We start from the raw sequence: 12,352 nt of genomic DNA on the forward strand, positions 1-12,352 counted from the left end.
CCCACAGGACCAGCCGCTCAACCTCCCGTCTGTAGGCTGACTCATCGCCATCTCAGATGAGACCAATGACCATTTTGTATCATCAGCAAACTTTAGGAGCTTGACAGAGGGGTCCTTTGAGATGCAGTCGTCGGTGTAGAGTGAAAACAGCAGAGGGGAGAGCACACATCCCTGGGGGGCACCTGTGCTTATTGTCCAGGTGCTGGATGTGGTTTTCCTCAGCCTCACCTGTTGCTTCCTGTCTGTCAGAAAGCTGGTAATCCACTGACAGGTAGGGGCAGGCATAGTGAGCTGGGTCAGTTTGGAGTGGAGGATGTCCGGGATGATGGCGTTGAATGCTGAGCTGAAGTCTACAAAGAGGGCCCATGCATAGGTCCCTGGGGAGTCGAGGTGTTGCAGGATGTAATGCAGTGCCATGTTCACTGCATCGTCCACTGACCTGTTTGCCCGGTTGGTGAACTGCAGGGGGTCCAGCAGGGGGCCTATGATGTCCTTCAGGTGGGCCGACTTTTCAAAGGACTCAAAGGACTTCATAACTACAGATGTCAGGGCAACAGGTATGTAGTCGTTCAGTCCACTGATGGAGGTTTTCTTGGGGACTGGAATGATGGTGGAGCGTTTGAAGCAGGAGGGGACTTCACACAGCTCCAGTGATCTGTCGAAGATAAGTGTGAAGATGGGGGCCAGACTTTTCACTTCGGTATGAATAGGACATGGGCAGTGGACAAACTGTGTGCTGTGAAGAATCATTGAAGGTAATTCCTTGCAAAACTGGGCTGAATTGTGTAGATGATGGTCCTGCACACTCCACTTTAAAGCCACGTAAACAGTTATGTTACTGAGCTCAAGTTGTGAGGGGCAGCACAAGAAAAATATATACTCTGGTTGTTTAAAAACATTTTTATCATTTAAGTCCCAGCAACCTCTCAACAGGGAGTTGAAAGAGCAACTTTATTTTGGGGGGAAGACTGGTCAGGTTTTAAAGAAAGCAACACTGATTAATGGTATGGGATTTAACATGAACTGCAGTGCATCTCGGCACTTTTATGTTATGTTCATTTATGTTTCCAAGTGAGAACAGGAGAGAAAAGTATAATCATAGTTCATTTTGAGTTTATTTTGTTTTTAGTTTGCTACTGTATATTATACTGGTTGTACTGTGTTCACTTGGGTTTTGAGATGTCAATCACAGCAATTTCTGCCACCACCCCAGTTCAGTGGAAGTGAAGTGAACATAATTTGTGGTGCTCAAAGCATCTAACAGCAGTGTTCCTTTTCAGAAACACCAAACCACAAACCAACCACTAATGTGAACAGTTTTCTTTGGAACCATCTTTTTCTGGAGTTCCAGTGGGACTTCTTGGAAAGAAGGACAGACCACTGGATCTCTGCCAGTTTCAGCCAGTTTAGCCCAGTTTGATTGCCAGTCTAATTAATATTGAAATGTAATTGAAGCACTTAAATTGATGTTTTCTAACAAGGTAAATATTAAAAATCACTAGGTTTATCCACGTGCCGTTAATGCCAGAAGGACAAAAACAACTGTACCATTTTAACTACATTTCTGCCTATAACAAGGACTCTGTGTGCTAACATTCAGCAGACCCCGCTCCATGTTATAAAAGATGTTGTACCAGCAGACAAAACTCAGCTATTCAGGGATGTTTTTCCTTTTGTGTTTCCAGCTTTACACATGGCAATTATCTTTTCAACATACATATTTTACAAGTCAGTGTTGTACTGTAAAGCTACCAGACTCACAAGTGTTTTTTTGTCTTGGTTACAAAAAAACGGACATTTAGAAGATACAGAAATGTACTGATCAGCTATGTTATAAATCAGATTATCACTGCAATGTGTAAGTTAAAATCTTTGTCTGGGTCCACAGTGAATAGAAGCCGGACTTCCTTCAGTAACAGAGTCTGGGATAATCATGGTTACACTGACATCTAGTGGTAACTACAGCTTCCTGCCACTGGATATTTGGCGAGCCATCTGAATTTCTTAGTATGACTGTTTATTGAACTTTTTGACTTTTTTTTTAAACTTTAACATAACAATGATATGGCCCAGTGTGGTACAAAGTACCCATGAGGTTTCTTTTGCTGGACACTATGGTTCAATTCAAGGTGGACAGATTCTGATAAAACTCAACAAAACCCACAGACAAGAACAGTTTTCATCCTGTTTACTCAATAAAAGGACTTCTTATTCTCAGTTTGTGGGACTGAAACATTTTTGTTTCACTGTTGAGGGGTGTGAACTACAGGTTCAGAAAATGTGCAGATTACCCAACTAGTGGCTCAATTCAGTGCTTGAGAAATCATTTGACTAACCACTATTCACCTCTTAATAAAGACATGGGAAAAGAGTTCAGAAGCACTGGGATGTTCTTTCTATGGATGCACTTTGAAAGGTACTGTTCTCTAACCCTCCTGTTTTCTCTTATTACAGAGTAAAGAATGTAAAACATCATCTTGTACATGTGGATTCCTCTGATCCCTCAGTCTCCACCCGGAGGAATCTGGACAGACTGACCTGCTTCTTTTCCTGTTGTAATTCCACTGTCCACGGCCACAACACCTGTACAGTTGTATGCACTCCAGTGCAACACTTCCCCCTTAACATCTGTCTTTATGAAGCTTAAAATGTTTGTTTTTGGTTAAATTTGTCAATTGTATAAATTCCATTACATGGGGAGGGGGGCAAAGCAATCTTTTTTGTAAAATACCTGATATCTTTTCAATTCAACCTGCAATGAGGAGTCACAAATAGGCATTTCTTCTGAAAACTTTCATCAGGCTATCTTAGCCAGGACATGGAGAATAACTCTCTTTGAAATAACCAACAAGATAATAGCTGTTGCAAAGACATCAAAATACTAATATAAAAGCACCATCAATAAGTACAGCTTGTCAGGAAGCCCTGACTTCCTGAATGCAGGTTTCTTTCACGGCACCAGGAGGCAGTGCCTGGCTGTGAATAAACCTCCGCCTGCTCCTGTCTGATCTGCATTTTTAGCCTGTGTTTTTCTTTCTTGTGATGTTTCTGGACATGTTGAACAAGTCAACAGAGATCACATCCTGAACTGGAGGGAGTCAAAAATTTATTTGACTTAAGCTTCAGGAAATATTAATCCCTCACCTTAATAAATTATATTTTTAGGTGTTAAACGTAGCTATGGATTTGGAAAAAGAAGGTGTGGACAGGGGATGTGTTCCATGTCCTACAGTAAATGTCAGCCTTGATGTCAATAAAGCCAGTGCACTGAGGAGAAGAATGTACTGTATGTGCTTCATCATGATGGTTGTCATCACAACTGGCTGTAGTGAACCCAGTGACCTTGTGTTGAAAATAGGTGTGTGAGCACACTGTTCTGGATGAGTTTTTTAAGTATGATGCATGACCCCCTTGGTTGTCATGGAGCAGATTAGGAGAACTTGACCCAATGTGCGCATTCCTCTGCATCTCCCCCAGGATGGGACATGTGCTGTGCATCTCCCCAGTGCAGACACACGTCTGTGTATGGCCCTCACACCCCCTTGTGGGTGCTATCTGTGCAGAACCAATTTTTTTTTTTTTTTTTTTTTGCTGCTCTTTATGTTACTGTGACAAAGCAGATATCAAGGAGCAGGATGTGAAGGGAGGAGAAGAGGCACAGCATCGAAAGGAGAGGATTTAGATAAACAGATTAGATGAGCAGGGTAGAACAGAGAGAGACAAGATGAGGGAACACAACAGCATATTACACTCTAAGCATGGGAAAAGTCTTTGTGTGGGTCCCTAGTGAAAAGGGAAAACTGTGCTATCTAGTGACTCTGAGTTCCTCTGGGTTCAGATCCTCTGTCCCTCAGGATCACACTCAGGACTGAAAGAAAAAAACTTCATGTACTGAATGTTGCTACATGTTTATTTGTAATAATTTAAATTAAGACTTTGGAATGAAGGAGTAGCACAGGAAAGGCTGAGATGCTGTGTGTGAGCTTTTATGCTGTTTTATGGCAATTTTTCTAGCATCCATTCATTATCTATAACATAACAAGGGTTGTGGGGGGGCTGGAGCCAATCCCAGATTACACTGGGTGAGAAGCGGGGTTCACCTTGGACAGGTCACCAGTCTATCACAGGGCTGAAACTTGGAGACAGACAGTGTCAGCTGGGATTGGTTCCAGCCCCATGACCCTATTCAGGAGTAAGTGGTATAGATAATAGATAGATGGATGATTTCTCTCCCTTCACTTTTCATTTTGACAATAATTTGTCAATAGGTGATAATTCCCATTTAAAGTGGGTGAAGTGATTTTAAACCATACACAAACATTTAGGTTACAGCGTGTTCTTTTATGAAGAATAATCGGAGTCAACTATCACCTTTCAGACATTTATTATCATAACTGAACAGACCATCGAATAAAGCAATTTACAGAGCTCTGGGTTCCATCTCTATCTGAAGCCCTGACCTCAACAGCAAAACCGTTCAACCTGACTACAGGAGGAGAAGGAACGCTGTCCTCCTCCATTCAGTTGTTTTTATACAATTTCAAATGTGCCCTTGTAGGCTGGTCCGGTCCTCTCGTGCTGTTCTATTGGTCCATGTATCCATCCGTCCCCCTTCTGCATCCTTCCTGCTCCAATGGGAAAAGCAGCTTCCTAAAGATGGAGGAAATCCTACTCTGTCTAAATACCTACACTCACCCCTTTCTTTGTTATACCATATGAGACATGGCTTCCCGTTTGGCTAATTAAACTGTCTTGCCTGTGTGTGTCTGTATATTGCCCTGTCTTTTGAAGTTGTCTTCCTCTTGTTGGCTTTTAGATCTAATCTCTTGTTTATTACCCTTGGTGTCCCAGTGACCCCAAATTCCCTGGCCTCTTCAGCCAGGTAGTGATCATAAAACAACTGTGGACCCTCTTTGCTAAAGCTGTAAATCTAATGTGATTCAGTGTGTTAGTGAACCAGTCTCCCTTTGATGTTAAACAGTGCTCCAGTTGGCTAACACAGTAAATACTGGCCAAAATCTTCTACTAATTAAGTTCTTAATTCATCAAATGTTAGAATCAACCTTAAAGTATGACTTTGTTAATAATTTTATCCAACAAGGTCAACTGAGGTAACTGAGTTTACTTTGGATGAAACTGCAGCAGTGTTGCTGAATAAATTCACTATAAGTGGTGTCAACCTTAACGTGTGTTAATACTGCGTTTCCCAAAGTGCACTGTGTTCTGAAAAGGTTCTGCATGTATTTCAGGGCAAATTAAATAGTCTTGTGTGTCTATTTTACTCTCAACACTTTAAATCTTCCACAATCTTGAATGCACATCTGCCAGATCTAATCATGTTTTGCCCGAATGCCAGTGTTGACTTTTCTGTTGTAGATTCCTTAGAAATGAAGACCAGATGTCTTCACATTAACACAGCCTGCTTTGCAACACGTCTCTTGATTCAGAGATGTTGCAAACACAACAAAGGGCTCATTCCTTCAGTTACAATGAACTGTGAAATATGTTCTCATATTTTCAGAAGTTACAACAAAGTCAGATATTATAATTAAACTTTGGACCGGGTCAGAAAGTCACTATTTTCTAGTGTTTTTCTTTTAAGCAACCTTCTTTTACCATACTGTAAGCTAAACGCTAGCTATCTGGCTATGTCTACAACATGCTTATCATAACTGATAAATAAATAAAGTGACATGGAGATACTCTCTACATGCTTCTGCTGAGTTTTGATCTGATTTGTCAGGTTGTACAGTCGCTTACCAGTGCCATCTAATTTAATCAATTGCATATATAATAGATTTGTTCACATTGTTTGGGTTAAGCCTCTATAGTTCCATGTGTGTAATGTGACAGGAAACAAATAGTGCTCCTCCTCATCAGCCCAGGATCCCAAGGATGTGCAGAGAGTAGTCTGTCCTTCATGTACTGAGGCAAAAGGAAAGGGTACAGAGGTTGGTTTGGTGGATGGGAATGTAGCATCTGGGTTTCATACAGGAAACTAGAGATCATGTCTCACCACGGACCGGTAATAAACATTAACCACAATCTTTCCCTGGCCTTCCCTCAACTTAACCAAGTGTTTTTGTTGCCTTTCCCTAGCTCAGTCTTAACTTATGTTATTTGACATGATCTTTGCCTAAGTTCAACTATACTTGAACTAACACTGCTGTGTGCAGATATTGTAAAGGTGGGGATTTTTGAATGTAAACAGCATGACAGTGAAGAAAATATAGAGGTCTGCAAAGTATCAGCATTCTTATCTGGTGCTTTGTTGCAACACTTTGTGCTTAGCTTAATTTCCCAGCTTGGTGTGGAAGAATCTGGCCACTCAGAGCAATTCTCTCAACTCCAGCCAAACCCTTTGGGGTGAACTGGAGTATGTGAAAGGAAAAAAATTCTTAGAATAATGGAGGCACTTGGAGCAGTAAATTAATACCCATGGGTTTAGAATGAGATGATGAGTCACATTTCAGTGAGCACTGAAAGAAAATTTCATGGAAATTCATGTATACTGGTAATGTGAAGACTGAGACCTGTGACTGGAAACTGTCCTCCTTAGCCAGTGAAGGAGCCCCCCCCTCCTTTCTGTCTGCGACTGCACTGTTGCTTAGAGCCCATAGTGACAATACAGTAACATGCACAGCACTGGCTTACATCATTTAACTCAGAGAGCAGAGGCAGCCAAGAGATCTTTGTGACGTGCATTAGTTCATTTAGTGTGAACATGACGAACACAATGTGCGTGAGCTCCACAGGCAACGGGCTGTTAAGGTTTCCCACCATGTGACTGAACACTCCTCTGTTCACTGGCTGCACTCAGAACAACACCAGTAAAGCAGTCCCCTCAAATTGTTGCTATTTTGGTTTGGCTTGTCATATTGCCAAAGTTAAGGCTAGTTGTTCAGATTTGTGTCTAGATCTCATAAAACCACATACACTAATACTCCAGACCTCAATTAAATGGCTTGTGATAATGACTGCTGTTCTACAGAGGTTTATCTGATCTGGAAGGTTTTTCACTGTCATAACACACAGACATAATTTGTGCAGCTAGACATAGTGTTTCTCAAGCATTTCTGCCTGCCATGCATTTCGATGTGTTTTATGATGCTGTAAGTCTTAAACTAAACCTTACCTGCCACTGAAACTGTCAGGAACAGTTGGAATAAAACAGCAGTGCTCAAAAAGAACTATTGGGTTTACCATGAGAGTGATGATATTTTCTTACTAACTGGTGTAAGTTACATAAAAACCAGTAGATCCATTGTTAGCATTTAGCACTGACCTCTCCAATGGAGAATCCATGTTCTCTCTAGAATTTATTTCTCTAAAACAGGAATGATAACAGATACTGTACATCATCATTTACCTTCAGTTTGTTGCCCCCTCAGTGTTCAGGCCATAATTCTATAAGAGACAAATCCATCGTAACTCAAGAGAAAACAGTGTCTGTGGCTCTCCTCTGCACATCCGTTAGGTTCTCTGGAAAAGGCTGCAAATAAACAAGTTAACACAGACAATTAATGGTGCTGTGGGAAATGCAATTTAATTTCCTGTTGCAGGCTTTTGGAATGAGCACTGAGAAACTGGACACCTATGTGATGATCCTGCCTCAAGCCTGAGGTTCATCAGGGGCACTTTATCAAGAGAGGGAAAACAGGGATCTATATCCTGTCCCAGTTTAGATTAAATCCATCAGTGATAACATCTGTGACCTCTGTGCCTCTCTTTCTGTCATCATACAAACATGGTTGCTATTTACTCTAAGCCATTAGCACAGAGTACCAGAGTGATTTCAGTGCATGAGACAGTTATGTCATATCCTGTGCACTGGAAAAATTAACTGAAGCACTTGACATTCTTTCCGATAAATATGTTTCTCTTTGAACATGTTAGAGGCAACTCTATCAGCCTTTGTCTCCAATAGAAACTGTGAAACTGAAAAGTATCCAAAGGATGGACACAACATGGCCCTGAAATGCAGCTGGCCCCACTGTTTCTGAAACATGTTGCATATATCAGAATTGACGTGTTTATTTTGAACAAAAGATAAAGTTGATGAGGTTTCACATCAAATAATGTGCTGCTACATTGTTTTAAATGTCATACAGGACACAAATGATTTACACATCACTATTTTCAGTTTTAATTATGATTTTACATACCGTCCCAACTTTTTCTGATTTGAAGTTGTTCTAATAGCATCTACTCTTAATGACTTAAGGCTGTTACTTAATTCTGCAGAGAAGATGAAGACCTGCATTGTACAACAGTGAGGGTATCTCACTATCAGCATGATTTTGAGAATCTGTAAGGACGGCACTCTCTCTATGTTGTGTTGGCCAAACCTTCCAGCCTGGAGCATCAGGCATTTTCAGGATTTAGGGTCAGTCTGTGTTCTGCAAAGGAAATGACAACAATAAGGCCCTAGTCTGTATTTAACATCACCGTGAGACTCTTTTTCCTCTAATTCACAAACACACTTTCTTCCCCAGAGCACTGCTGTGGTTATCTCAGAGCTCCCAGTGCTGACCTTTAACCAGAGAGAATTGAGCATAATGTCAGGAGAACTTTCTACAATCTCTTTTACCTGAGCCAGAGATTAGCCCCGGATCACTGATTGCTGGTGTTTCTGCAGTAATGTCAGGCTGAGATTACACTCGCCTTCCTGTTTGTGGTTGCTACAGTAAATGCTTTTAACCAAAGTAGTTGCACTATGTCCTTCCCCGGAAAACAGCCACCATGGCAAATGCCATGTTCATAATAGCACAATGGTACTATAACAGTTATGAGGCAAGTGATGTGCTCCCATTTTGAAAACAGAATGATAAATACCCGCTCAGAGTTCAAAGGGATAATTGAAGTCATTAATAGCTAATGCCGGTGAGCTACAGCCAGGTCTTGGGAGAGAAGATCCAACAACCAGGGTTCCAAATAAGTGTTTTCAGTCATGGCTTTGAATATTAAGGCAATTTTTAGAAAAGGTATCAACATTCATCATGTCCCATAATTACCCAGCTCAGGTTGAGTGGCTGAGAATCTGAAGTCACCAGAAAAGAAGAGCAAATCAATACCTAAAATAAGCTTGGTACAAATTAAACTTTTTTATAAGCATAATTACCATATATTGCACCTGTGTCAGGTTGATTGTGCCATTTGGTGACAATTACTTTTGAGAAGCAGTGTTTTACAGTGTTGCCTGTGCATTCATGTGGCCATTACATCCATAAATTGAGCAAAGAGCTTCTGTCAGTGCAGAAAACAAAGTACCTGGATGTCAGTTGCTGCCAGTTTATTTGAACAGTGGTGCAGCTATAGTCGTTGGCCTAAGTACACATCCACTCAAAGGACTGTCCTTTCCTGAACTTTGGCTTCCAGGAAATTCTGCAAAGAAAGCAAACCTCCTATCTGGCTTTGCATGCTTGCCTTGTCTGTGCAGGCGATATCACAAATAAACAAAAATACAGCATTGTTAAGCACCTCCAGGTAAGCTTCAGTGGTCCTCAGTCCACCTTTGTACAAAATCACTTAACTGTTCAACTGCTGACTCAGAACCTAAAAATCAATGCACAGAGAGCTTAAGAAAAACATTTTATACATTATGATGATGCTGCAGTAGACTCTTTCAGATAATCCAGTTTTCATTCATAATCCAAGGCTCTACAGTTCAGTATAAGCTTGTGAACTTATAAAGTAGTTCCAGTATTTCATTTTTCTCACCTTCCATTAATTTACTGATGCCCTCTCAACATTTAGAAACAATATAACTCCATGATGCATTTAAATGTTTTCCAGAGGTTAAGGTTAAAAGAAAAACAAAATGCATGCAAGCAGCTTGCGCTGTAATGGTACCAAGTCAACGCTCATATTTCAGGCAATTTTGATAAGTGCTGCTATTAAGTAACGGGCAGGTCTCTAATATGTGGCTGCAACAAAGACATTCCATTAGCAAGCATAGGCTACTGGAGCTTTGTCCTCATGGTTACAATAATAAATCCATTAAGATTGTAGAATCAGCTTTTTATATATATGTTTATATAGTTTTGAGGTTCATATTCCAGTATTCATCAAAAAAGTCTTATTTTGCAATCTTTTGTCCTGAGGTTCTTTTTATTTACTTCCATTTGGGTTCTCTGTTAGCATTTGTTGGAAAGTTAACTTATGCAAGGTTCATGTTTGTTGCCAGTGGTTGTTCATGTCAAGGCTATAGACAAGTGTTGCATTTTGTACCACACTTAAATCATGAGAACATCAGAGTGGATGTTGAATGTACAACACACTGGACACCAGGGCTCTCATCCATCCACATGTGGTTTGGTTTAGACAACAAACGCTTTGAATAACATTAGAGGAAGGTTTTTCTTTAAAGGTAAATAAGGGAAATTCTTTGTGTATTATGCTTCAGGTCATTCTTGGTCTTTTCAACATTTAACTAAGACCTAAATTCTATCATGCTTAGTTGCCTCAAGCAGAAACAAACAGTGGATGTTGTAGGAAAAACAAATGATGTTCTTGTAACATTAACTGAAAGGCGTGGACACAGCGAACTGACATTACATATAGTGAGCTTCCTGGAACCCACTTGTGTTGGTTCACCATATAGTAGTAAAGATGTAGGCCAGAGGAACGTTAATGTAAGAGTTTGTAAGAAACCAATGAAGCCATTAATGTTACATATCCCATGTGTGAACAGGGCTTTACACACCTGCAGCCCACCCACCTGTTGTCAGCACACATCAGTGACTCATTTGTCCAAAACAGTATTAAATTCTGCTCTTGAGTTGTGTAGGACAGTTTATTAGAAGCACACACAAAAGGTGAGTGTGGCTGGTCTTCATAAAGCTGAGGCAATATCTTTCTCATACAAAGCTCAATAGATTTAAAAATAAGATACCTCAGAATAGATTTCTGATAATGTCTGCTACAGGTTGGAGTTTTGATCACCATAGAAACTGGGAGAAAATCTCTCACTTTTATCTTTGTTTTGACTTGATTGTGTAATGACGATTATTTAGCCAGTATCACATGGCCAAGCTACAGGCTCAACATAGAAACTGAGCAGTCCTAATAAAAAGTAATAACTGCACTCTGGTTTGCGTGTTTTTCTTGATGAATTGTCTCATAACATGAGTCAACATGATGAATGTATCTTGACGTTCATGAATGAAAAATCTCGTAGGTGGAAGGTCCAACTGAATGGTTGAGTTAACAAAGGGTGCAGTGATGGACAAACAATGTATAGATTCAGCTGGCTCTACCACTGAATTCATCTTAAATGATTTAGCTATAGTCTTGACTAAGACTGTGCTGTGACTGAGATAAAACCAAGCTTTTCTGCAAAACAGAAAAAACTATAGTGTTTCTGTATTAACCTGTGAGTTAAGAAATGCTCCTAATTTCTAGTCTAGTTAAGTCTAGTACAGTCAATACAAGAAAATGTGTTTTGTTTAGTTTTTTTTATTTCTCTCAGTAATGTGTTGCATCAGTAAAAAAATGGCATTGGTATCAAAGCTCTACCCTATTGCATACATTTAACCAGGACTTAGTCATAGATGTAACAAATCAAAAACAACCCTTTAAAGCAGCTTTGTGGGCTGTTTATATAAAAAAATAACTAGATTGTTTCTCCAGCATTAACTCACTGAATGTGTGCATGGGAGAGAAAAGCTCAATTAAAATGGCATATCCAGCAGGTTCAGAGTTAGTCAGCTCTGCTCTGAGTAAAGCTAGAAAATAAAATAAATAATCAAATCTATTTTAATGTACAATTGGGTGTGCGCCTATGTAAATCCAGCATGTGTCTACACTGAAGACAGGGTTATTCTTTGCATCTGTAGAAACTGAGCTATTGTAGCAGATAGCAGTAAAATGGTAAAGCATAAAAAAGAGGATATAAAAAGTAGACAGGAAGCAGGAGGTGAAGCTGGGGGAAAACCACATCCAGCACCCAGGCAATCAGCACAGGCGCCCCCATTGATGTGTGCCTGAATCTAATTCCCGGTGTTTTCAACACACCTGGCCAATAAAACTGACTGTGATTCTAGATAATGTAAATGCAAAATGCATTAAGACATTTGTTAATGTGTTAACAAAAATGTAGCTTTCGATCTCCAGGCAGTGAAGATTCATGGTCCTGACTGCATCCTGCACACTGGGATCCAGGATCTGCTGGTTAATTGAAACATCAAAACAAACAGTCTTTGACATCTGAAACCCCTCCCATCCTCAGCCAGGCGCCTCGGCTGCCCGTGTTCTACACATTCCAGCCTGATTGGTTTAGCTTTTGGCCTGAAGCCCAAAGGGCGTCTGTATAAAACTCCCCATCAGCTGAAAGCCAGAGTCAGAAAGCAAA

This window comes from Monopterus albus, unplaced genomic scaffold (genome assembly GCF_001952655.1).
Source record: "Monopterus albus unplaced genomic scaffold, M_albus_1.0 scaffold53.1, whole genome shotgun sequence".
Classification (NCBI taxonomy): Eukaryota; Metazoa; Chordata; class Actinopteri; order Synbranchiformes; family Synbranchidae; genus Monopterus; species Monopterus albus.